Source organism: Moschus berezovskii, chromosome 12, assembly GCF_049115385.1.
Source record: "Moschus berezovskii isolate FMDL1 chromosome 12, NW_MosBer_1.0, whole genome shotgun sequence".
Lineage (NCBI taxonomy): Eukaryota > Metazoa > Chordata > Mammalia > Artiodactyla > Moschidae > Moschus > Moschus berezovskii.
Genome location: NC_142471.1, coordinates 61,075,898 through 61,099,378, shown reverse-complemented (window position 1 = coordinate 61,099,378; position 23,481 = coordinate 61,075,898).

Genomic DNA, 23,481 nt, shown 5'->3' with positions numbered 1-23,481 from the left:
AGCCCTGAGAACTCCAAGTGCCCTCTCCTGTCATCTGCCTTCCCCGGCTCCAGCATGCCCCTTCCTGGCCTGGGCTGTAACTTTGATCCAGGGTTTATCCTCATGTCTATTTGTGGTTTGGATCTGTCTCTAGCCTCAAACCCATATCACAGATCCCTCCAAGGGGATAGAGAGGCCAAATTCCTGACTTCAGGTTCATGGGCATCTGTTGTTTTTGCCTGGTCAGCCTCCACTCCATTCTTCTGGTAACAGCACCCAACTTTGACTTAGGGGAATCTGCGCCCATCTCCCATCAGAAATAGCATAGATCCATCATGTGTGTGAAGTGTCTTTCCCCCGTGGCTAAGGTATGAGTGGGATCACAAACTAAATCCTTCAGATGCTCTCTGAATGGAGCAGAACAACAAAAGCTTTACAAAGGCCCCAAACAGTCAAACCTACTTACCTATAATGTAATGCTTTTATGTTTTTGCCATCTTAAACCGCTTCTCTCTAGTTCCTGCCAGTATCTAAGCTTCATTTTAAAACTTTTCCTTCGATTCCCAAGTTCCTTAATTATTATGATTATTTTTTACAATAGTAAGAATTGGTTCTTTCTGCAGTTCATGGGGTTGCAAAGAGTTGGACATGACTTGGTGACTGAAACAACAAAAGAATTGGTTCTGTTGTTTGTGGCCAGTGGATACAGCTAGCTTATAGCCAACTTTTTTTTTCTTTTTCTAAGACTTGATAGAATTATTTTGCAAGTGTGATTTGTATACCAGGATCGCATTAAAGGGCTGTAGATCAGATTCCATTAAATCAGATTAGGTTACGGATATTCCCATGTAGTATGTAGTCCTCACACCATCCAAGTGAGACTTTAGGAACTGAGGGAACATGCAGTGCCCTACTTGCTGACTTTATATCAGGGAAATTATCCATTAATCACTTCTATGGATGGGTATTGTCGTTGCTGTTGTTCAGTCATCCAGTCGTGTCTGACTTTGCGACTCCATTGAGTGCAGCACACCAGGCTTCCCTGTCCTTCACCATCTCCCGGAGCTTGCTCAAACTCGTTATCTTTTGAGTTGGTGATGCCATCCAACTAACTTGTCCTCTGTCGATCTCTTCTCTTCCTGCCTTCAATCTTTCCCAGCATCAAGGTCTTTTCAAATGAGTCAGTTCTTCACATCAGGTGGCCAAAATAATGGATCTTCAGCTTCAGCATCAGTCCTTCCAATGAATATTCAGGACTGATTTCCTTTAGGATTGACTGGTTTGATCTCCTTGCAGTTCAAGAGATTCTCAAGAGTCTTCTCCAGCACCACAGTTCAAAAGCATCAATTCCTTGGTGCTCAGCCTTCTTAATAATCCAACTGTCACATCCATACATGACTACTGGAAAAACCATAGCTTTAACTTTATGGGTATGGTGGTGATGATGGTTTAGTCACTAAGTCATGTCTGACTTTTGCGACCCCATGAACTGTAGCCTGCCAGGCTCCTCTGTCCGTGGGATTTCCCAGGCAAGAATACTTGAGTGGGTTGCCATTTCCTTCTCCAGGAGATCTTCCTGACCCAGGGATCAAACCTGGGTCTCCTGCATTGTGGGGAGATTCTTTACCGACTGAGCTACAAGGGAAGCCCGTACGGGTATAGGAGGACCTTTATTCAACATTTAGAGATGTCCCAATGAAATGTGAATAATTTATTCACCTAAATTTTCTTGAAAACAGCATCTCAGAGGTTCCAAATTCACTACAATCCTTTTCTTTTAAAGTGATGCCTGGTCACTGAATGTTTTTTGATTTAAATATTTTTCTACCTCATGATTTTTAATAATTGTCCAGTATTCCATTCTATAACTATTGCTAGAGTTTTGTAATACTTTATAATTACTATTACTAAACATTTAATTGATCTTTTTTGGTTATTATTGACATAATAATGTATGTTCTTGTATATGAATCTCTGTGAATATGTAACTATCAGGATAAATTTCTAAAAGTGGAACTTCTCAAAAAAGAAAGAGATGCCTTATGATTTCTACTTAATGGAAAAAATGGAATTTGGTCAAACTTTTCAAGTAGCCCCAGAAGTTTCTGATTACAGAAAGATAAAATGTCCTCTTTTTTGGTTCAGAAAGATATTGTTATAATTACTATCATCTATTATCTCCATTATATGTTGTACACTTCATATACAAAAATAACATTCAAGATCCGTCATAAATGTAAAATAAGCAACTGAAGTGGCTTTTACAGGGTGAAAAGAGTGTCAAGTCTTTGGGAGCCCACGGACTCTGTATCTGTGTACCATCTGTGTATCACTGTATCATCCTAGCCAGGGTAATTGTTTTACATCTCAGGGCCTCGGGTTCCTCATTTATAAAGCAGAGTGTGCCAGGAATATCTGTTTCATGGAGACCTAGGACAGGTTGCATAAGAACAGCTTTCAGGCTGGCACATTGTAGGCAAACAAGCATTTGTTGAATGAAGTATTTGTGTATTTCTTCCCAGGTCCACTTTGCTTTCCCAAAATGCTTTCTTAACATTATACAGTAGGCAGATGATATAAAACTGTCCCTGGGACCTAATCATAGAAAATATTCCTGACAAAGTACATTTTGAGGTATTTCGTCTTGGAACATGGCCAGTGATTCTGTAAGCATATCTTGCTTGCAAAAATAAGGCATGTGTATAATGGAACCTCTTATTCCTTTCTTGACCACTTTGGATTGCTCTACTTCTGCGTATGCTCAAATTTAACCTGGAAAAGGCCAGAGTGTAAACTCAAAACCTATTATCTTACTAAGGAGGAAACAGATACAAGGGAGACAGAATGTGTGGCTTGCCCATGAACACAATGTTAATGGGAGTCAAAAAACAGAGTAACTATCTTACTCTCTCTGTCCCCCAGTATTTGAGAAATTGTATCATCTCAAGGAATAAACTGGATAAATAAATAATAGAGAAACTTATTCATGTCAGGCAAACCTCGAGTCTGTGAACACTTGTAAAGCAAGAGAAGAGGTAGGAAGTGCTCATGGGGAGGGCTTGGAATGCAAACTGTAGTCCTATAAATAAAAGCTACAGCCCAGTCAATCCAGCCCACTCATCCTCTCTCTATTTCTGATAATGGATGCATTTTGTATCTGTGTAAAATCTGAAGACACTAGAATAAGAAATAATAATAAATGTATACTGATACTGATTTTTTTTTTTTTTTTGGTCTTTTAGTTCCTGCCTGTGTTGTAAGAACAAAATAATTAAGAGACGGTTTTCATTTTTTTTTAAAAGCAGAGACATTACTTTCCTGGCAAAGGTCCATCTAGTCAAAGCTGTGGTTTTTCCCATAGTCATGTATGGATGTGAGAGTTGGACTATAAAGAAAGCTGAGTGCAGAAGAATGGATGCTTCTGAACTGTGAAAAGACTCTTGAGAGTCCCTTGGACTGCAAGGAGATCCAACCAGTCCATCCTAAAGGAAATCAGTCCTGAATATTCATTGGAAGGACTGATGCTGAAGCTGAAACTCCAATACTTTGGCCACCTGATGCGAAGAACTGATTCATTTGAAAAGACCCTGATTCTGGGAAAGATGGAAGGCGGGAGGAGAAGGGGATGACAGAGGATGAGATGGTTGGATGGCATCACCAACTCAATGAACATGAGTCTGAGTAAACTCTGGGAGTTGGTGATGGACAGGGAAGCCTGGCATGCTGCAGTCCTTGGGGTCGCAAAGAGTCGAACACAACTGAGCAACCGAACTGACCTTTCATTTTTTAAAGCCCAACTCAGCTGTATTTTTGGAAACAAACAAGTGAGAAAGAAAAGAAGAAAAGAAATTTAAATCAGCAAGGGTGTAATTATTTTCCAAATAGATTGTAAATGTTGATATATCAAATAATGCATCTGAATAGTGTCTGGCTCGTGAAGACACTTAATAAAGACATGAATGAATGAAAGATAAATATTTGTATGAGCAAATCATCTGCTAATTTTTATGTTATATTATGGCATATGGAACTAGAAGGAGCCAGAAACACTGGTTCAATCCTCACAGTTTACAAGGGAGGAACTGACCTCAAAAAAGGTCACTTAACTAAGGCACAGACTAGTGGCAACTCTGGAAATTTTCTTATTTCCCTGGAAGCTGTCATGGCAAACCTCTTCCCACAAACTGACTTTTAATGTGTACATAATCAGCGTACTGATATAATAGGTTCCCCCATCAGTTTCCCCCAATAATTTAGCATTCTTTCATTCACACAATATATATTTATGGTATTTTACTATGGCACTGTTATAAGCAGTGAACAAAACAGATCAAAGTCCTCCTTTAGGGAGCTAATATTCTAGTGGAAGAAAGGCAGATAATAAAAAAGTAAGTAAGGAAACATATGTTGTATCAGATGGTAATAAGTTCTCAAAACAGATAAAAATCATGGGGATTCATTCCTAGGTGTACACTCAAAGGAAATAACATATATCCACATAAAAACTCATACAAAATGTTCTTCATAGCATTACTCACAATAGTCAAGAAGTGGAAATAACACAAATATCCATCAACTGATGAATGGAGCAATAAGATGTGATCTATCCATACCGCTGGCTTCCCTGATGGCTCAGTTGGTAAAGAATCTGTCTGCAATGCAGGAGACCCCAGTTTGATTCCTGGGTCTGGAAGATCTGCTGGAGCACGGATAGGCTACCCACTCCAATATTCTTGGGCTTCCCTTGTGGCTCAGCTGGTAAAGAATCCTCCTGCAAGGCAGGATACCTGGGTTCAATCCCTGGGTTGGGAAGATTCCCTGGAGAAGGGAAAGGCTACCCACTCCAGTATTCTGGCCTGGAGAATTCCATGGACTGTATAGTCCATGGGGTTGCAAAGAGTTGGACATGACTAAGTGACTTTCATATATCCATACAATGGAATATTATCTGGCAATAAAAAAGAAATGAAGTACTGATACGTAGTACAATGTGGATGAACTTCAAAAACTTTATGCTACTAACACAATATTATAAATCAGCAACATCAATAAAAACAAACAAAAAAAATGCTGAGACCAGTCACAAAGGACTACGTACTATATAATTCAAGTTATGTGAAAAGTCCAGAATAAGCAAATAATTCAAGAGAGAAAGTAGTTTAGTGGTTGCTTAGGTCTGGAGCTTCCCTAATAGCTCAATTGGTAAAGAATCTGCCTGCAATGCAGGAGACCTAGGTTTAATTCCTGGGTTGGGAAGATTCCCTGAAGAAGGGAAAGTCTACCCACTCCAGTATTCTGGCCTGGAGAATTCCATGGGGTCACAAAGAGTCAGACACGACTGAGTGGCTTTCACTTTCACTTTAGGTCTGGAGATTTGGGGTGACTGAGAAGTGATGGATAAAATATGCAGAATTTCTTTGGTGAAGCAAGGAAAATATTATAGAGTTGATAGTGATGGTGGTTGCATAAGTCTGTGAATATACTAAAAGTAATTGAATTGTGCATTTGAATGGGTGAGTTGTGTAGGAGGTGAGTCATATCTCAATAAAGCCTTTTAAAAAAAAATATGGAAAGTACTAGAGTGAGAGTGGGCTCACACCCTAAAACAGTGCTGCTGCTTTAGGGATGTGGGTCAAGGAAGGGTTCATTGATGATGTGACATTTGAGTGGAGACCCCAAGGAACTGAGGAAGAGTCTGTGGATATCTGGGGGAGGAACGTCTCAGGCAGAGGGGACAGCAAATGCAAAGGCCCTGTGGTGAGTAGAAGATTGGAACATCAGCGGAACATCATGCAGCAGTTGGAGAGAGCAAAGGGGAGACGGTAGAAGAGAAGGGGAGATGGTTAACAGGATGGAGTAGCGATGTGTTGGTGGGCCTTCACCTCTGAAGAACTGTGACTTTTCTCTGAGTGAAATGGGCAGATACTGGAGGCTTTTGAGTAGTGGCATGACAAGATTTCTAGACAAATCATGCTGGAGAAGGGAATGGCAACCCACTCCAGTGTTCTTGCCTGGAAAATTGCAGACAGAGGAGCCTGGCAGGCTATAGTCCATGGGGTCACTGAGTCAGACACAGAGCGACTGAGCACACACACACACACTCATACACACACGTCCTTATCATAGATCAGAAAATTAACTCATTTCACAACAGTGTTCAAAGGAACTTCTAGCTTTACTTCTGGGCTTAGAGTTCAAAATGTAAGTGGAACCATGGGTGGGGGTCTCTCACCCAAGCCTGCTGAGAACCTAACTTAGTTTGCACTGTCAGAGCTAAAAGTTAGGAAAAAGTTTGGAATTCTGAGGCTAGAGCTGATGTAACTCCATCTGGTTTTATAAAAAAAAAACCTTTTTCTTATGAAAAGAGATAGCAATCAGATTAACCAGTAACTGTGTTTGATAGTAAGAATGCCAGGCCATAAAAGGATGATCTAATACAAGTGGAAGGTTCTAACTCAAGGCCATTGGTAGAGATGAGCAGTAGAAGCTGACTTTTGAGTCCTTGCCTAAGTCAAAGGGTAGATGGAGGGAAGATAAGTGACTGAGTTTCATAAATTTTACAATCCATTTGTCTGTCCCTGACCTCTGTTCTCTCTGCCAGTGCTTTTTACCAAGAGACCCTGAAGAATCAGTAAGGGTGAGAAGGGGTGGTGAGAGGAAGGAAGTGATGAAATTTATTTTCTTTAATGATGAAATAACTCCTTATTGTTTTCCAGAATGAGTTATTTACTTTCTTCCTCAACATTTCAAATCAAACTGGTTTTTTCTTTTAATGTACATTCTAATGCATCTTATTTCTGTTGAAGTTTAAGGAACAGATCTCCCCCCCTCTTTTTCACTCTGCTTAAGTAACTTCACTGTTGACAACTTGCAACTTTCATTTACTCATATGAAAGAAGTTCTGTGCCTGCACACAAGATGTTTTGAGAGAATAGTGAGTTGTCTGGATACTAGACAATTATGTTATAGGAGGTGAGAAACACCCTGGAGTCAGTTGTTCTTAGCATCACAGATGATATTCAACAGGATATGAGGAAATGCTGGTTGAATGGATGAATTATAAAGTGCTAGCTATGTATTTTTTTTTCTTGGCTCCTAAAACTGAGCTCTTTGAAATGCAGCCAATAAAATCATGTACTCTAGAAAGTGATCTGGATCATTAAGGCAAATAATCTGTTGTCAGGTTTCTACCCTGAGTGTGCTCATTGTTCTTAAGGGGATTGAGATAAGATTGGGAAAAGAGGATGCTGTAACTGGTTTTAACAGGGGGTCTCAGGGGTTGGATACTAGCTTCAGGGACCAAACTGAATAGACTAGCTATGCCAGAGGCTCCTGGAGCCAGGGTTAGGAGCTGTGGCATGGGTGCAGTTAGCATGTAAGGTGAATTTGTGAAGTGAGGCGGTTGGGAGCCTTACTGAATAAGGAATCAGCCTTTGGTTCCTGCCCCCCACCTCTGAGTACACTTCTCTCTCTCACAACCTCTCTAGTCCTCTTTCCCTTTCCTTTTGCCCATTTCCTACCATCTCATTTTTGCTGTCTCTCTCCAAGTGTATTGTTATACTAAACTGAAACCTGTTTTTTTAATGATTGATGTACAGTTAGTAGAGAAGTTTTATGTTCTTGAGTTTGTCTCTCCATTCATTCTTTTGTAGGATGCATGAGAAACAAAATAGATCAGTAACCATAACCTCTACGCTTACTTTTTAAAGTGACTAACTTAAGAAAAAGTTTAAGTAGATTCCTTTTCAGTGGGTCAGTAGATTTTGATAGAAAAAAGAAAATCTTCCCACTGACTTCAAATCTATACAAAAGTAATCAAAAAACTTCCTCTGATCAAGAAGAAAAGTGGTTAACCAGAAAAGGGAAAAGGCTATCCTATTTATGTATCTGATATAATAGACAAATTGATTTTTGATAAGGAAGCAAGCAGCTGCAAATACTGACATGCAGCTTTTATGAGAAATGGTTGCTCTATTTTAGGGTTCTTGTCAAAGCTGGAACAGGTGCTGATATTTTTTTTTTCCTTTTTAATCAGTCTTAGCTCACAGGGGTTTAACTGGCTAAAGGAAGGCCCACATTCAGTAGACCTATGCCCACGTGGGCTGTTGTTCAGACAGCACAATGCTCCAACCAGCTTGATCCTCTAATACAGTTCCCAAAGCCCTTCTGGGATAGCAGGCCAGGCGGACTCCCACCCATATTAAAATTAGAATTGCACCTGCCGTGTCCAGCATGTGTTAAGTTTCTGAAAATACTAGAGAAGGAAGATGGCAGAAATATTCATACCAATGTCCGTAAAGAGATCAGAGCGCTAGGACATTGCTGGTGGGGAAGAAAGGGGAGGAGGTGGGAATAGCAATGGCTTTTACTGCTAAAGTCTTCTCATGAGTGCAGGACCGTGGAGATTCCTTGGGGTAAATGGTGGCAAAACATTTGTTTACACCTCTTTATTTTATAGTTTTCAAGCATAAGCTTAGTTTTGCCAGACTTCTGAGTGACTTATTTCTAAAATACTTAAAATTTTACTTAAAATTTTTCTGAGGACAGAATACAATACAGAAGGATTCAAAGAGGAAGATGAAGGCACCACGAGGGTTTTCAGAGGTAACTTCAGGGAATTCACAGCCCACCTGTACTTGCACTGCGCTGTGCTAAGTCACTTAAGTCATGTTCTACTCTTTGCAACCCTATGGATTATAGCCTGCCAAGCTCCTCTGTCCATGGGATTCTCCAGGCAAGAATACTGGAGTGGGTTGCCATGCCCTCCTCCAGGGGATCTTCCTGACCCAGGGATTGAACCTGTGTCTCTTATGTCTCCTGCACTGGCAGGCAGTTCTTTACCACTGGCACCATCTGGGAAGCCCACCTGTACTTGTCACAGGGGGTGGCTCAGACAGTAAAAAATATGCCTGCAATGCAGGAAACCTGGGTTCGATCCACGGTTTGGGAAGATCCCCTGGAGAAGGAAATGGCTATCCACTCCAGTATTCTTGCCTGGAGAATCCCATGAATGGGGGAGCCTGGCATTTTGCAATCCATGGGGTCACAGAGTCAGACACAACTGAGCAACTAACAAACAAATGCTGTAGAGCCCACCATCATGTAAATGATAGACTTGGCCCGGGTGTGAGACAGCTGAGAGTGGAGAGGGCTGTAGTGAACTGCAGAGGACGTGCTCTCTGTGAGGCTACTCAGCTCCAGCCAGGGTCACCATGTGAGAACGTGGGCTCAGTGTTGTCAAATCGCCCAAGCTTTCAGGACAAGCCAGAAATCTGGACGTTAGCTAAGATTTCTCAATTTTTTAAACCCTGGGAAAGTCAAAGAAAGCACGTCTGCCAGTTTATGTAGCTGTGGGCTGCTGTTTGTAACCATCGCCCTCTCTCCCATCTGTGGCTCACTGGGCACCCCTTCTGTGCTAGCGGCTCCAACATGGCCTGGCTTGCCCCGTCCTGCAGCTACCCATGTAGGAGTGTGTCCCTGTCCTCCTAGAATACCCTCCCTGCCACCATCCCTCCTCATTAAGTCTTACTCAGTCATCACTCTCCCTCCCACCTTCTTTGATGGCCTTTCTGGGCTTTCTCAGCCAGGCTTTCATTGAACTCATCTTTATTGCTGCTTATTGTGTGCCTGGCACTCTTCCAGGCAGGGGAACATATCAGTGAATTGGACAGGCCAGACACCCTACCTTTGTTGAACTCCCATTGTAATCTCCCTTAATGGCTCTTTGCCTTTGAATCCACAGAACTTGCAGGGAACTTGACATTCTGTCACACATCTGGCACCTACAGGCTAGGACAGATCCCCAGAGAAAGTCTCCAAGACAAAACTCTATCCCTGACTAAAATAGGAGCTTCTTGACAGCAGAGACCATGTTTTCTACTTCTTGGAGTTTCACAAGCGGGTGTCTGTGTGCTCAGTCACTTCAGTGTCTGACTCTTTGCAACCCCATGGTCTCCAGCCCACCAGGCTCCTCTGTCCATGGGATTCTCCAGGCAAGAATACTGGAGTGGGTTGTCTTGCCCTCCTCCAGTGGATCTTCCCGACCGAGGGATTGAACCTGTGTCTCTTTCATCTCTTGCACTGGCAGGTGCGTTCTTTACCACTAGTACCACCTTCTCTCCCCCAAATTATCTTAAACCAAATGCCTAAAAACACCCACTGTTGGGTTGATTAAACAGATTTCATCATAACTAATGAAATGGAGCATGTTAGCGTAAGACATCACTTCTTATCACTGTTCTTCAAACAAGATTAATGAAGCTTTCTTTACTTTGAGTTTCATATTATGACATTTTATTTTAAATATTTATTTATGTATTTTGGCTTCACTGGGTCTTCATAGTTGTGGCATGCAGGATCTTTAGTTGTGGCATGTAAAATGTTAGTTGAGGCTTGGGAACTCTTAGTTGCAGCATGTGGGATCTAGTTGCCTGACCAGCGATCAAACCCAAGCTCCCTGCATTGGGATTGTGGCGTCTTAGCCACTGGACCACCAGGAAAGTCCCCATATTATGACATTTCATTTTGAAGCATGGGTTAATTAACCTCAGGGGATAAACAGCTTGGGCTTTGGAGATCCACTGTGAGGACTTTGTGCTATCTGTCAGCTTTGTGCCATGAGAAGAGAAGCTTATCAATGGAGTCAACGGCAGAAGGGAGAACCTAGGTGCATGTCTCATCTCAGGGATAATGTTCCAAGACTCTGCATGTCTTTTTGTGCTTTGGAGGATTTGAGGCTGCTCATTTCACAAAGCATGTAGGTCACACTTGAGAACACAAGCTTCATATTTGCTCATCAGCATTTTTCATCCTCTCTGACCGCTTAAGCCAGTTCTGTGAGATTTAAAATGTCTTTATTTTTGCTGGACTAGAGAATTATGTGGGTCCATCCTAAGAAGAGTCATATCAAGGGATAAAATAAAGTCATCCTACAGGAAAATAGGGGAGAGAGAGAGACAGAGGGAGATAGAAGATCCTGATGGCATGGATTGAACCTCTGGATGCAGCTATACCTGAAACAAGTATACCATTTGACTTTACAGTTAAATTCTTTGACTTCCTTTGTCATGTAGGCAGTTTGAAGTGGATTTTATCACTTGTAATTCAGTGATTCCTGGTTGGACTTTGTCCTTTAATTTAAGCATTTACTAAACATTTATTGGGCATCTACTATGTTGCAGATATTATTTTGCTAGGAAGTGCTGGGGATACAGAGTTGGAATGAGAAAATTTCTTCTCTTTATAATTAAAAATTTGAAAACTTCACCTTTTATTTGCAATTTCTCTCTTACACACACACATACACATAAACACACACACTCTTCTTTTTTTCAAATTAAACCCTTGATAGTAACTTGAAGAGGTCAGGGCCCTTTACTACTAAAATGTGTATCTCCTTAGAATTAGGGCAGTCCCCAATTATCAAATTTAGGAAATGCAATATTGATCCAATATTTAATCTAGTATACAGTCTATATTAAATGGGACTGACTTAACACTTGTCTTCACTTGGGCAGGATTGAATCCAGGACCACACGCTGAATTTAGTTTCCATTTCTCTTTCAATTCAGTTCAGTTCAGTCACTCAGTCATGTCCGACTCTTTGCAATCCCATGAATCACAGCACGCCAGGCCTCCCTGTCCATCACCAACTCCTGGAGTTCACTCAAATTCATGTCCATCGAGTCGGTGATGCCATCCAGCCATCGCATTCTCTGTCGTCCCCTTCTCCTCCTGCCCCCAATCCTTCCCAGCATCAGAGTCTTTTCCAGTGAGTCAACTCATCGCGTGATGTGGCCAAAGTATTGGAGTTTCAGCTTTAGCATCAGTCCTTCCAATGAACACCCAGGATTGATCTCCTTTAGAATGGATAGGTTGGATCTCCTTGCAGTCCAAGGGACTCTCAAGAGTCTTCTCCAGCACCACATTTCAAAAGCATCAATTCTTCGGCAATCAGCTTTCTTCACACTCCAACTCTCACATCCATACATGACCACTGGAAAAACCATAGCCTTGACTAGATGGACCTTTGTTGGCAAAGTCATGTCTCTGCTTTTTAATGTGCTATCTAGGTTGGTCATAACTTTCCTTCCAAGGAGTAAGCATCTTTTAATTTCATGGCTGCAGTCACCATCTGCAGTGATTTTGGAGCCCAAAAAAATGAAGTCTGACACTGTTTCCACTGTTTTTCCATCTATTTCCCATGAAGTGATGGGACCAGATGCCATGATCTTTGTTTTCTGAATGTTGAGCTTCAAGCTAACCTTTTCACTCTCCTCTTTCACTTTCATGAAGAGGCTTTTTAGTTCCTTTTCACTTTCTGCCATAAGGGTGGTGTCATCTGCATATCTGAGGTTATTGATATTTCTCCCGGCAATGTTGATTCCAGCTTGTGCTTCTTCCAGCCCAGCGTTCCCCATGATGTACTCTGCATATAAGTTAAATAAGCAGGGTGACAATATACAGCCTTGACGTACTCCTTTTCCTATTTAGAACCAGTCCATGTCCATGTCTATTGAGAACCAGTTCCATGTCCAGTTCTAACTGTTGCTTCCTGACCTGCATACAGGTTTCTTAAGAGGCAGGTCAGGTGGTCTGGTATTCCCATATCTTTCAGAATGTTCCACAGTTTATTGCGATCCACACAGTCAAAGGCTTTGGCATAGTCAATGAAGCAGAAATAGATGTTTTTCTGGAACTCTCTTGCTTTCTCCATGATCCAGCGGATGTTGGCAATTTGATCTCTGGTGCCTCTGCCTTTTCTAAAACCTGCTTGAACATCTGGAAGTTCAGGGCAAAGGCTAATAGAGTTTTGCCAAGAGAACACACTGGTCATAGCAAACATGCTCTTCCGACAACACAAGAGAAGACTCTACACATGGACCTCACCAGATGGTCAACACCGAAATCAGATTGATTTTATTCTTTGCAGCCAAAAATGGAGAAGCTCTGTACAGTTAGCAAAAACAAGACCAGGAGCTGACTGTGGCTCAGATCATGAACTCCTTATTGCCAAATTCAGACTGAAATTGAAGAAAGTAGGGAAAACCACTAGACCATTCAGGTAGGACCTAAATCAAATCCCTTATGATTATACAGTGGAAGTGAGAAATAGACTTAAGGGACTAGATCTGATAGACAGCCTGACGAACTATGGACAGAGGTTCGTGACATTGTACAGGAGACAGGGACCAAGACCATCCCCATGGAAAAGAAATGCAAAAAAGCAAAATGGCTGTCTGAGGAGGGCTTACAAATAGCTGTGAAAAGAAGAGAAGGGAAAAGCAAAGAAATGGAAAGATATAAGCATCTGAATGCAGAGTTCCGAAGAATAGCAAGGAGAGATAAGAAAGCCTTCCTCAGCGATCAATGCAAAGAAATAGAGGAAAACAACAGAATAGGAAAAACAAGAGATCTCTTCAAGAAAATTAGAGATACCAAGGGAACATTTCATGTAAAGATGGACTCGATAAAGGACAGAAATGGTATGGACCTAACAGAAGCAGAAGATATTAAGAAGAGGTGGCAAGAATACATAGAAGAACTGTACAAAAAAGATCTTCACGACCCAGATAATCACAATGGCGTGATCACTCACCTAGAGCCAAACATCTTGGAATGTGAAGTCAAGCGGGCCTTAGAAAGCATCACTATGAATAAAGCTAGTGGAGGTGATGGAATTCCAGTGGAGCTATTTCAAATCCTGAAAGATGATGCTGTGAAAGTGCTGCACTCAATATGCCAGCAAATTTGGAAATCTCAGCAGTGGCCACAGGACTGGAAAAGGTCAGTCTTCATTCCAATCCCAAAGAAAGGCAATGCCAAAGAACGCTCAAACTACCGCACAATTGCACTCATCTCACACACTAGTAAAGTCATGCTCAAAATTCTCCAAGCCAGGCTTCAGCAGTATGTGAACCATTTCTCTTTAGTCTCCTTTAATCTGCAATGATCTGTCAGCTTTTCACTGTTTGTTTTGGTGACATTAACATTTTTAAAGTGTTTGAAAATGTTCTGTTGTTTTTAAAATTGTTTCTAAAATTCTGTTGTTTTACAGAATGTCCCTCATTTCAGGTGTGTCTGAGCGCCTTATTATGACTTGGTTATGATTATGCATTCTTGGCAGGAATAGGACAGCAATGTTATGTTTCTTTCCGTGCATCACAGCAAGAATCATCTGATGTGGTTCATTCCATCTTGGGTGATTTTAATTTTGATCACTTGGCTAACGTATTATCTGACATATTTCTATAAAGATACCATTTCTTCTTTTATAATTAATAAGTAATCTGCAAGGAAATGCTTTGAGCCTGTATATGTATTCTGGTTCCCAACAAATTTTTCCCCAGTTAGTTTAGCAGCTATTGATGATGCTTGCCTGAGTTGGTTAATAAGATGGTGATTGAAAGTGATGATTTTAAAAATTCTGTTGTTTCTCATATATTTTTCAGCTAGCATTCTCCTATAAATAAGAACTTTCTCTATATATTCCTTTATTTTTGTCTGTTTATTTTTAAGTATAGGCTCGTGGAATCTTTTCATTTTTGAAATAAGTCAAACTTAAGAAAATGGTATTAATTTAACTTTTAATATGTGAAAACACTAACATTGTTCCAAAAGTCAAAATGATACAAAAAGATTTACTCAGAAAAACAGCAGTAGTTCCCCTACCCATTCCCTCTTTTCCATTCTCCCTCTCTAGGATATATTATTATTAATTTCTAGTTTGTCCTTCTTGTGATTCTTTTTGAAAAACTAAACTGGTGCAGGCACAGTTTTACCTTGTTTCTCACAGTGTATTATTGAATCAACCCTTGCTTTTTAGACTTCATACTAGAATTATACCTTTCAATATTTAAGAGCTTTTCCTTATTTTTTTAGTAACAGTTTTATAGAGATATAATTTACATACCATACAGTTCACCCACTCAAAGGATACAACTTAATGGTTTTTACTATATTCACAAAGTTGTGTGACCATTACTATATTCCATTTTAGAATATTCCATCACCCCAAAAAGTAACTCTGTGCTCTTTAGCAGTCACTCACCATTCCCCCCAATTACACTAACCCTAATCAACGCTGGGCTGGAGGAAACACAGGCTGGAACCAAGATTGCTGGGAGAAATATCAATTACTTCAGATATGCAGATGACACCACCCTTACAACAGAAAGTGAAGAGGAACTAAAGAGCCTCTTGATGAAAGTGAAAGAGGAGAGTGAAAAAGTTGGCTTAAAGCTCAACATTTAGAAAACTAAGATCACGGCATCTGGTCCCATCACTTCATGGCAAATAGATCGGGAAATGGTGGCTGATTTTATTTTTCGGGGCTCCAAAATCACTGCGGATGCTGATTGCAGCCATGAAATTAAAAGACACTTACTCCTTGGAAGGAAAGTTATGACCAACCTAGACAGCATATTAAAAAGCAGAGATATTACTTTGCCAACAAAGGTCCATCTAGTCAAGGCTATGGTTTTTCCGGTGGTCATGTATAGATGTGAGAGTTGGACTGTGAAGAAAGCTGATCACCGAAGAATTGATGCTTTTGAACTGTGGTGCTGGAGAAGACTCTTGAGAGTCCCTTGGACTGCAAGGAGATCCAACCTGTCCATTCTAAAGGAGATCAGTCCTGGGTGTTCTTTGGAAGGACTGATGTTGAAGCTGAAACTCCAGTACTTTGGCCACCTGATGCGAAGAGCTGAGTCATTGGAAAAGACTGTGACGCTGGGAAAGATTGAGGGCAGGAGGGGAAGGGGACGACAGAGGATGAGATGGTTAGATGGCATCACTGACTCAATGGACATGGGTTTGGGTGGACACCAGGAGTTGGTGATGGACAGGGAGGCTTGGCATGCTGCGGTTCATGGGGTCACAAAGTCAGAGATGACTGAGCGACTGAACTGAACTGAACTAAACTAATAAACCACCGATCTATTTTCTGTCTCTATAGTTTTACTTATTCTTTCCTATAAATGGAACCATATAATCTGTAATCCTTTGAGACTGGCCTGTTTTGCTTATCACAATGTTTTCAAGGTTCATCTGTGTAATACCATGTATCAGCACTTTGTTTCTTTTTGTTGCCAAATATTATTTCATTGTATCAAAATACCACTTTTTTGTTGCTCCTTTCTTCAGTTGATGGACACTTGAGTTGTTTGCTTTTTCTGGCCTTTATGAATATTGATGCACAAGGTTTGTGTGGACTGAATGCTTTCAATTCTCTTGGTCATGTACCTAAGAGTGCAATTGCTAAATTATATGATAACTCTATGTTTTATTTTTAAGGAACTGCCAGACTCTTTTCCACAGTGGTTGTACCATTTTATAATCCCATAAGTAATATATGAGGGTCCCAACTCCTCCAAGTTCTTGTCAACACTTGCTATCATCTGACTTTTTGACTACAGCTCTCCCGGTGTATATAAAGTGGATATAAAGTGGTATCACACTGTAGCTTTGATCTTCACATCCCTGACTGCTGATGACCTCGTATGCTCTTTGCCTGCAGCATAGTACTGCCCTGTGTGATGTACCATAACAAGCAGAGCAATTTCTTACAGTCTTTTGCCCTCTGATGAGCTCATTGATTATTATGAGAGATAGACAGTCAAACTAATAATTAGAATACATCACTTATACAATGATTCATAAGAACAGGCCACTCCAGAAGTAGAAAAGTAGAAACTCATTCTAACTGGGAAGTGAAAGGCTTAAAAGAAGGCTGCGTCTGAAAGGATAAGTTAGGGATAGGGATAAAAGACTTTGAGAAAGCAGAGAAACTTCCAAGAGCTTGTGTGTCTAAGGAGATACTCTTTTCCTGCTCTGGTTTCACTGTTCTTATAATATCACATATGAGCTAGTTAGGAAAGTGAATCCTTTCCTGTACAGCTAATTGTTATTTTTCCTAACAATACAGGAGGTCAATGAAGGTTAAGGTAGAATTTTCTGTGGTCAAGTTGGCATGTCAATAAATAAAGCCATAGTAAAACAAAACATTGAATTTCATGCTGTGTCTAAATTAGAATTAAATAATTTGTGATCCATGCCAAGTTGTTCCTTTGTGCATATAAAAACATAATGATAACTAGATTTATTTTGTTGGTATGTGACCATAATGAAATAATTTTGGATTGCTTTCATTCCTTAATCAGTTTCCAAATTCCTGCTAGGTTAGCCACAAGTTGGCTAGAATATCTGAAGAGAAGAGCAGAGTCCTGTCTTATTCCCAGTTTGCAGGTGACTGGCTTGGCCGGTGGAATCCTTCATCTCACCAGATGGACTCGCTCCTATCTTTCTTCTCAAGGGGTCTGTCTGGGAGCCAGGTCTGGACCATTCAGAGTCAGGTTCATTCTGTCACCATCCCAACTGCATCATTTTGATGGGAAGAAGTCTGGTTCCTAGTTTGGTTTCCTAGCCTTGCTTCTTGGATCATTTGCGGTCATTGGTCTAGTTTATGATGGTCCTCTGCTTGGCTCTTCCCGGGATTCCAGGGTGGCTGAGGTAAGGGGTAAATAGAAAAACCAACCCCAATCCCTCTGGGACTTCTAGCCCTTTTGACCATGGTCTGCTTATTTATTCCAAAATTTCACTTTCAAATTCTGATAGGATGCTTTTTGCTAATTCCTCATGCTGACACTGGGCCTTAACCAGTAAGACAGGGACTCTTCTTGCTCCCTTTGTTTCAGCATAGCCTGACCCCAGACTTTGCAGACACTTGAATTAGATTGTTCCATTCCCCAAAGGCAGAAACCAGCAGTTTAAATGGACCAGCACTGGGGTGTTTGGGTATAGAAAACTTAATGTTTTATTTCTCTGTACTGTGAATTTTTTTTCTTTATAAAGTATATGTATTACTTTCATGAAAAAGAAGACAAAGTAAATTCACTGTGAATTCCAGCCTGGAAACAAATCTTTTCCTTCAGATCAGGTGGACATTCAAGCCCCTCTGGGGTGGCTTTGCTCAGTGGACAACAGCAGGGGTCTTTCCTCTATTAATGTTTGCCTTCTCTTATATGTAACTTTAAGGCCTTCTTTAAAAAAAAATAAAAGACCTTCTTTCCCTTTTCCATATAAATTTCAGAAAAGAAGAAAAATATATCTGATGGAGGGCATCTCCCTGCTGGAAACGGCACTTGCTATGAGCTCATGCAATGAAGTGACTGAAGCACGGCAATGCAAGGGTTAGGTAGGTGGTACAAGGAGGTCCTGACAAGCTACCTGTGGCTCAGGAAGACATCTGAGAAGAGCATCCTTCATCATGGTCCCAAGCAGCTTTTGCTTCTCATTTGTTTAAAACATAACAATTCTTTTTAAAATTTATTTTTGACCATGCTGGGTCTTTGTTGTCACATGGGGGATTTCTCTAGTTTCTAGTTACAGCATGTGGGCTCAGTAGTTTTGGCTCAGGGGCTCTAGAGAGGGGGCTCAGTAGCTGTGGCACACAGGCTTTGTTGCTCTGTGGCATGAGGGATCTTCTTGGACCAGGGACAGAACCCATGTCCCCTGCATTGGCAAGGATTCTTAACCACTAGACCACCAGGGAAGTTCCTAAAATATAATAATTCTTAATGCTTATTCAGCATTAGGCATTGTCCTAAACTCTTTACCTCTGCAAGTTTGTAATTCTTACCTTTGGGGAACCAACAAACCCATTTCATAAATGAGGGAACTGAGGTTCAGAAAGGTGATGTTACTTACTCAAGGTCATCTGGCTAATGATGAAGCTAGGATTCAAACTTGTGTTGATCTGACTCCTGAGCTGCAACTATTAACCACCATGCTATGCCAAAGAATTTTTAAAAAATTCATACTCAGTGCTTGTGTCCATCAAGAGTTTTACTTAAAGTCTCAAAACCATCCCATTTCATTTTTATAAGTTTAATAAAAGTATATTACATGTAAAATTCCACCCCTGGAATTTTATTTACATTGTTAGGCTGGTATAATTGTGTTTAGTTGTGTCTCTGCCTTGCCAAACTGAGCTTGGTTGATTCAATTTGAAGCTATTTTTAATAGAATTTGTTAAATAATTAAACATTTATATCTATGACTGTCTCTCTGTCATTTAGCTTCTAGTTCATGGCTTACTTATTTCACTCCACCAAAATATAATACCAATTACAAAATTAAAGCTAAAGATAGGTGTCCAAAACTTCTAAAAACTCTATTATAAGCATAGAGAGTTATACAGGCAGAATGCCAATGTTGCAGTTTATAGTTATGATGTGATGAACACTGATGCAAAGCAGGTGGACCCGAACCTTGCTGGGCATTTATTGGAGAGCAGCTCCCTGGGCCTTGAGAGCATGCTCACAATTGCATGTGAGTGATCCTGAACAGTTTCTGAATTTTTTTGAACAGTGCAGAACTGTCAATTTTATATTATAAACTAATAAATTTATAATAAGTTTGAATAATTGCACCAAGATGGAAGAAGTCTCATTCCTCATGGTTCACAAAAATGATTTAGCCTAGTAGTTCAACTTAACATATTAACAGCATTGGGCATAAGTGTTGTTGTGCTTAGTTGCTGTCATATCTGACTCTTTGCAACTCTTTGGCCTAGCAAGCTCCTCCATTCATGGGATTTTTCAGGCAAGAATACTGGAGTGGGTTGCCATTTCCTTCTCCAAGGGATCTTCAACATCTAGAGATTAAACGTACGTCTCCTATGTGTCCTTCATTGCAGGCGAATTCTTCACCTGTGAGTGGGATACATTCTTTATGCTCAAACATGGAAAACGTCGATGATACACTGTCTAGACAAAAGGTGGAGGATAGTGTCTTTAATATGATGTCATCTTTGTAGAAATCAAACAAATTTACATGTATCCATGTAAAAAAAGAATCCACTATATTACTTAGCATCTAGAGGCATAAATTGGGAAGTTGAGACTTCCACTTATGTTACACATTTACTTGTTGAATTTTTAAAGTGTCACTTTTGAGAGAGAAAAAAATATTATATATCTTATTGGGTTGGATACACAAAGATAAACTCAAAATGTATTAAAGACCTAAATGTAAGACCAGAAACTATAAAACTCTTAAGAAGAAAACATAGGCAGAACACTCAATGACATAAATCCAAGCAAGATCCTCTGTGACCCACCTCCTACAGTAATGGAAATAAAAACAAAAGTAAACAAGTGGGACCTGATTAAACTTAAAAGTTTTTGCACAGCAAAGGAAACTATAAGCAAGGTAAAAAGACAACCCTCAGAATGGGAGAAGACCATAGCAAATGAAACAACTGACAAAGGGTTAATTTCCAAAATATACAAGCAGCTCATACAACTCAATGCCAGAAAAACAAACAACCCAATAAAGAAGTGGGAAAAAGACCTAAACAGACATTTCTCCAAAGAAGATATACAGATGACTAACAAACACATGAAAAGACGCTCAGCATCTCTCATTATTAGAGAAATGCAAATCAAAACCACAATGAGATATCACCTCAGAATGGCCATCATCAAAAAATCTACAAACAATAAATGCTGGAGGGGGTGTGCAGAAAAGGGAATGCTCTTGCACTGTTGGTGGGAATGTAAATTGATCGAGCCACTATGAAAGATGGTATGCAGATTCCTTAAAAACCTAGGAATAGAACCACCATGTGACCCAACAATTCCACTCCTAGGCCTATACCCTGAGGAAACCAAAATTGAAAAAGACACATGTATCCCATTGTTCTTTGCAGCACTATTTACAATGGCTAGAACATGGAAGTAACCTAGATGTCCATCAACAGATGAATGGATAAAGAAGTTGTGGTACATATTCACAATGGAATATTCACTTCAGTTCAGTTCAGTAGCTCAGTTGTGTCCGACTCTCCGCGACCCCATGAATCGCAGCACACCAGGCCTCCCTGTCCATCACCAACTACCAGAATTCACTCAAACTCATATCCACAGAGTCGGTGATGCCATCCAGCCATCTCATTCTCTGTCGTCCCCTTCTCCTCCCGCCAAGCATCAGAGTCTTTTCCAGTGAGTCAACTCGTTGCATGAGGTGGCCAAAGTATTGGAGTTTCAGTTTTAACATCAGTCCTTCCAATGAACACCCAGCACTGATCTCCTTTAGGATGGACTGGTTGGATCTCCTTGCAGTCCAAGGGACTCTCAAGAGTTTTCTCCAGCACCACAGTTCAAAAGCATCAGTTCTTCGGCGATCAGCTTTCTTCACAGTCCAACTCTCACATCCATACATGATTACCCAGCCATAAAAAGGAATGCCTTTGAGTCAGTTCTAATGAGGTGAATGAACCTAGAACCTATTATACAGAGTGAAGTAAGTCAGAAAGAGAAAGATAAATGTCGTATTCTAACGCATATATACAGAATCTAGAAAAATGGTTCTGAAGAATTTATTTACAGGGCAGCAATGGAGAAACAGACATAGAGAATAGACTTATGGACACGGGAGAGGGGAGGAGAGGGTGAGATGCATGGAGAGAGTGACATGGAAACTTACATTACCATGTGTAAAATAGATGGCCGACAGGAATTTGCTATATGGCTCAGGAAACTCCAACAGGGGTTCTGTGTCAACCTGGAGGGGTGGGATGGGGAAGGATATGGGAGAGGGGTTCAGGAGGGAGGGGATATAGGTATACAGGAGAAGGGGACGACAGAGAACGAGATGGCTGGATGGCATCACCGACTCGATGGACATGAGTTTGAGTGAACTCCAGGAGTTGGTGATGGACAGGGAGGCCTGGCGTGCTGTGATTCATGGGGTCGCAAAGAGTCGGACACGACTGAGTGACTGAACTGAACTGAACTGAACTGATGGCTGAGTCATGTTGAGGATTGACAGAAAACCACAAAATTCTGTAAAGCAATTGTCCTTCAATTAAAAAATTAATTAATTAAAAAATATATTGGGTTTGCAAAAAGCTTTTTAAGTTTCTGTATCATGTTATGGTAAACCCAAACAAATTTTTGGGCCAATACAAATTTTAAAACATACCCAAAGAAGTTTCAGCCTCATGAAGCTGTGACCATTTAAATCTAAGCCACGAGGGGGTGCTGTTGGACTTTGGATGAATTACCTCATAGCCACTCAGTTTCCTCTGTTCAGTGAAGATAAGACTCATCTTATAGGTCAGTGGTGAAGAATTATTTGGTCTACCCTGGGAGCCCACCTTAATTTTCCTAAATCTTAATATGGGTTGAGGAAAGATGAGACCAAAGAATTCTTTTTCTAATCGACTGTATTTATAAAGCCAGCTTAATTTCCTCCTTTGACTTATGTCTCATGGAAAATCAGAGTGCTAGAGGGGAAGGAAGATTGGAAGTAGGTTTTCTTGTGTCACTCTCTCCTTAAAGAATCTGATAAAAATTATGCATTGTAATCCCAGAAAACTGCATGGATTTTCGGTGCAATTCCTGGAGATATCTAGGCCAAGATTAAGGACCCTTCATTGATTTAATTTTACCCAGGAGAAAGACATGGTCCAGAGAAATCAATGTCACCAAGACCTTGTTGAAACAGGCTCCACCCTGTATGCTCACTGCTGTTTTCCATACAATTGCCACCAGTCAGGGAGCCAGGTGACCAAAGCATGTGGATAGATGCTGGATAGACATGGGTTTGGGTAAACTGCAGGCGTTGGTGACGGACAGGGAGGCCTGGAGTGCTATGCTTCATGGGGTCGCAAAGAGTCAGACACAGCTGAGCAACTGAACTGAACTATTATAAATTATAAATGAAGTATCTTCATATAAGATTTTTTTTTTCCCTGTAGTCAGATTGTTTTCTTAGGAAAGAGTCCTAGAAATAGAGTTACCAGTCCACAGGGTTTAATACATGTTGCAGATTTTTTATTTTTAAAAGTTTTTTGACCACACCTCAAGGCATGCAGGATCTAATCCCCTAACCAGAGATCAAATCTGCACCTTGTGCAGTGGAACCAGGGAGTCTTAACTACTGGACCACCAGGGAAGTCCCTGGATTTATTTTCAAAAAGATTTTACCAGTTTATACTCCCAACCATAGTGCCATCTGGTAATCTGAACCCTTGCACTCTCTTGCCATTCTGGAGTACTGTCATTAAAAAAATAAAAAACAAAAAATAAGCTTTAACTTAAAAGAACTCATTGCTTTGTTAAGGTGTTTTTCTTTATTTGTAATAAGATTGAAATTTTTTCTTATATTTATTAACCATTTGTTTTTCCTATTTTGGGAGTTTTTCCCTCTGTTTATGGGTTTAATAATGAATTCATGTATGGTTTTTGAAAGTCACTCTGGAAAAACACAGTTTAGGGACTTGGTTATTAAGCCCTTGATTTAGAGGTATTTATCCTGTAATTTTTCCAGAGCAACATTTTCTACCTGCTCTGAGGCAAAGTGGGTGGGGGAAGATGTGAATCTGAAGAAATTTCATTTAATGATTAACATTCAACAAGATTTACCTCCCTGGCCAGAAGCAAGGTAGAATGTCTCAAAGAGAGGGTTTCAAAATATAAAATGAAATGAAATAATTTA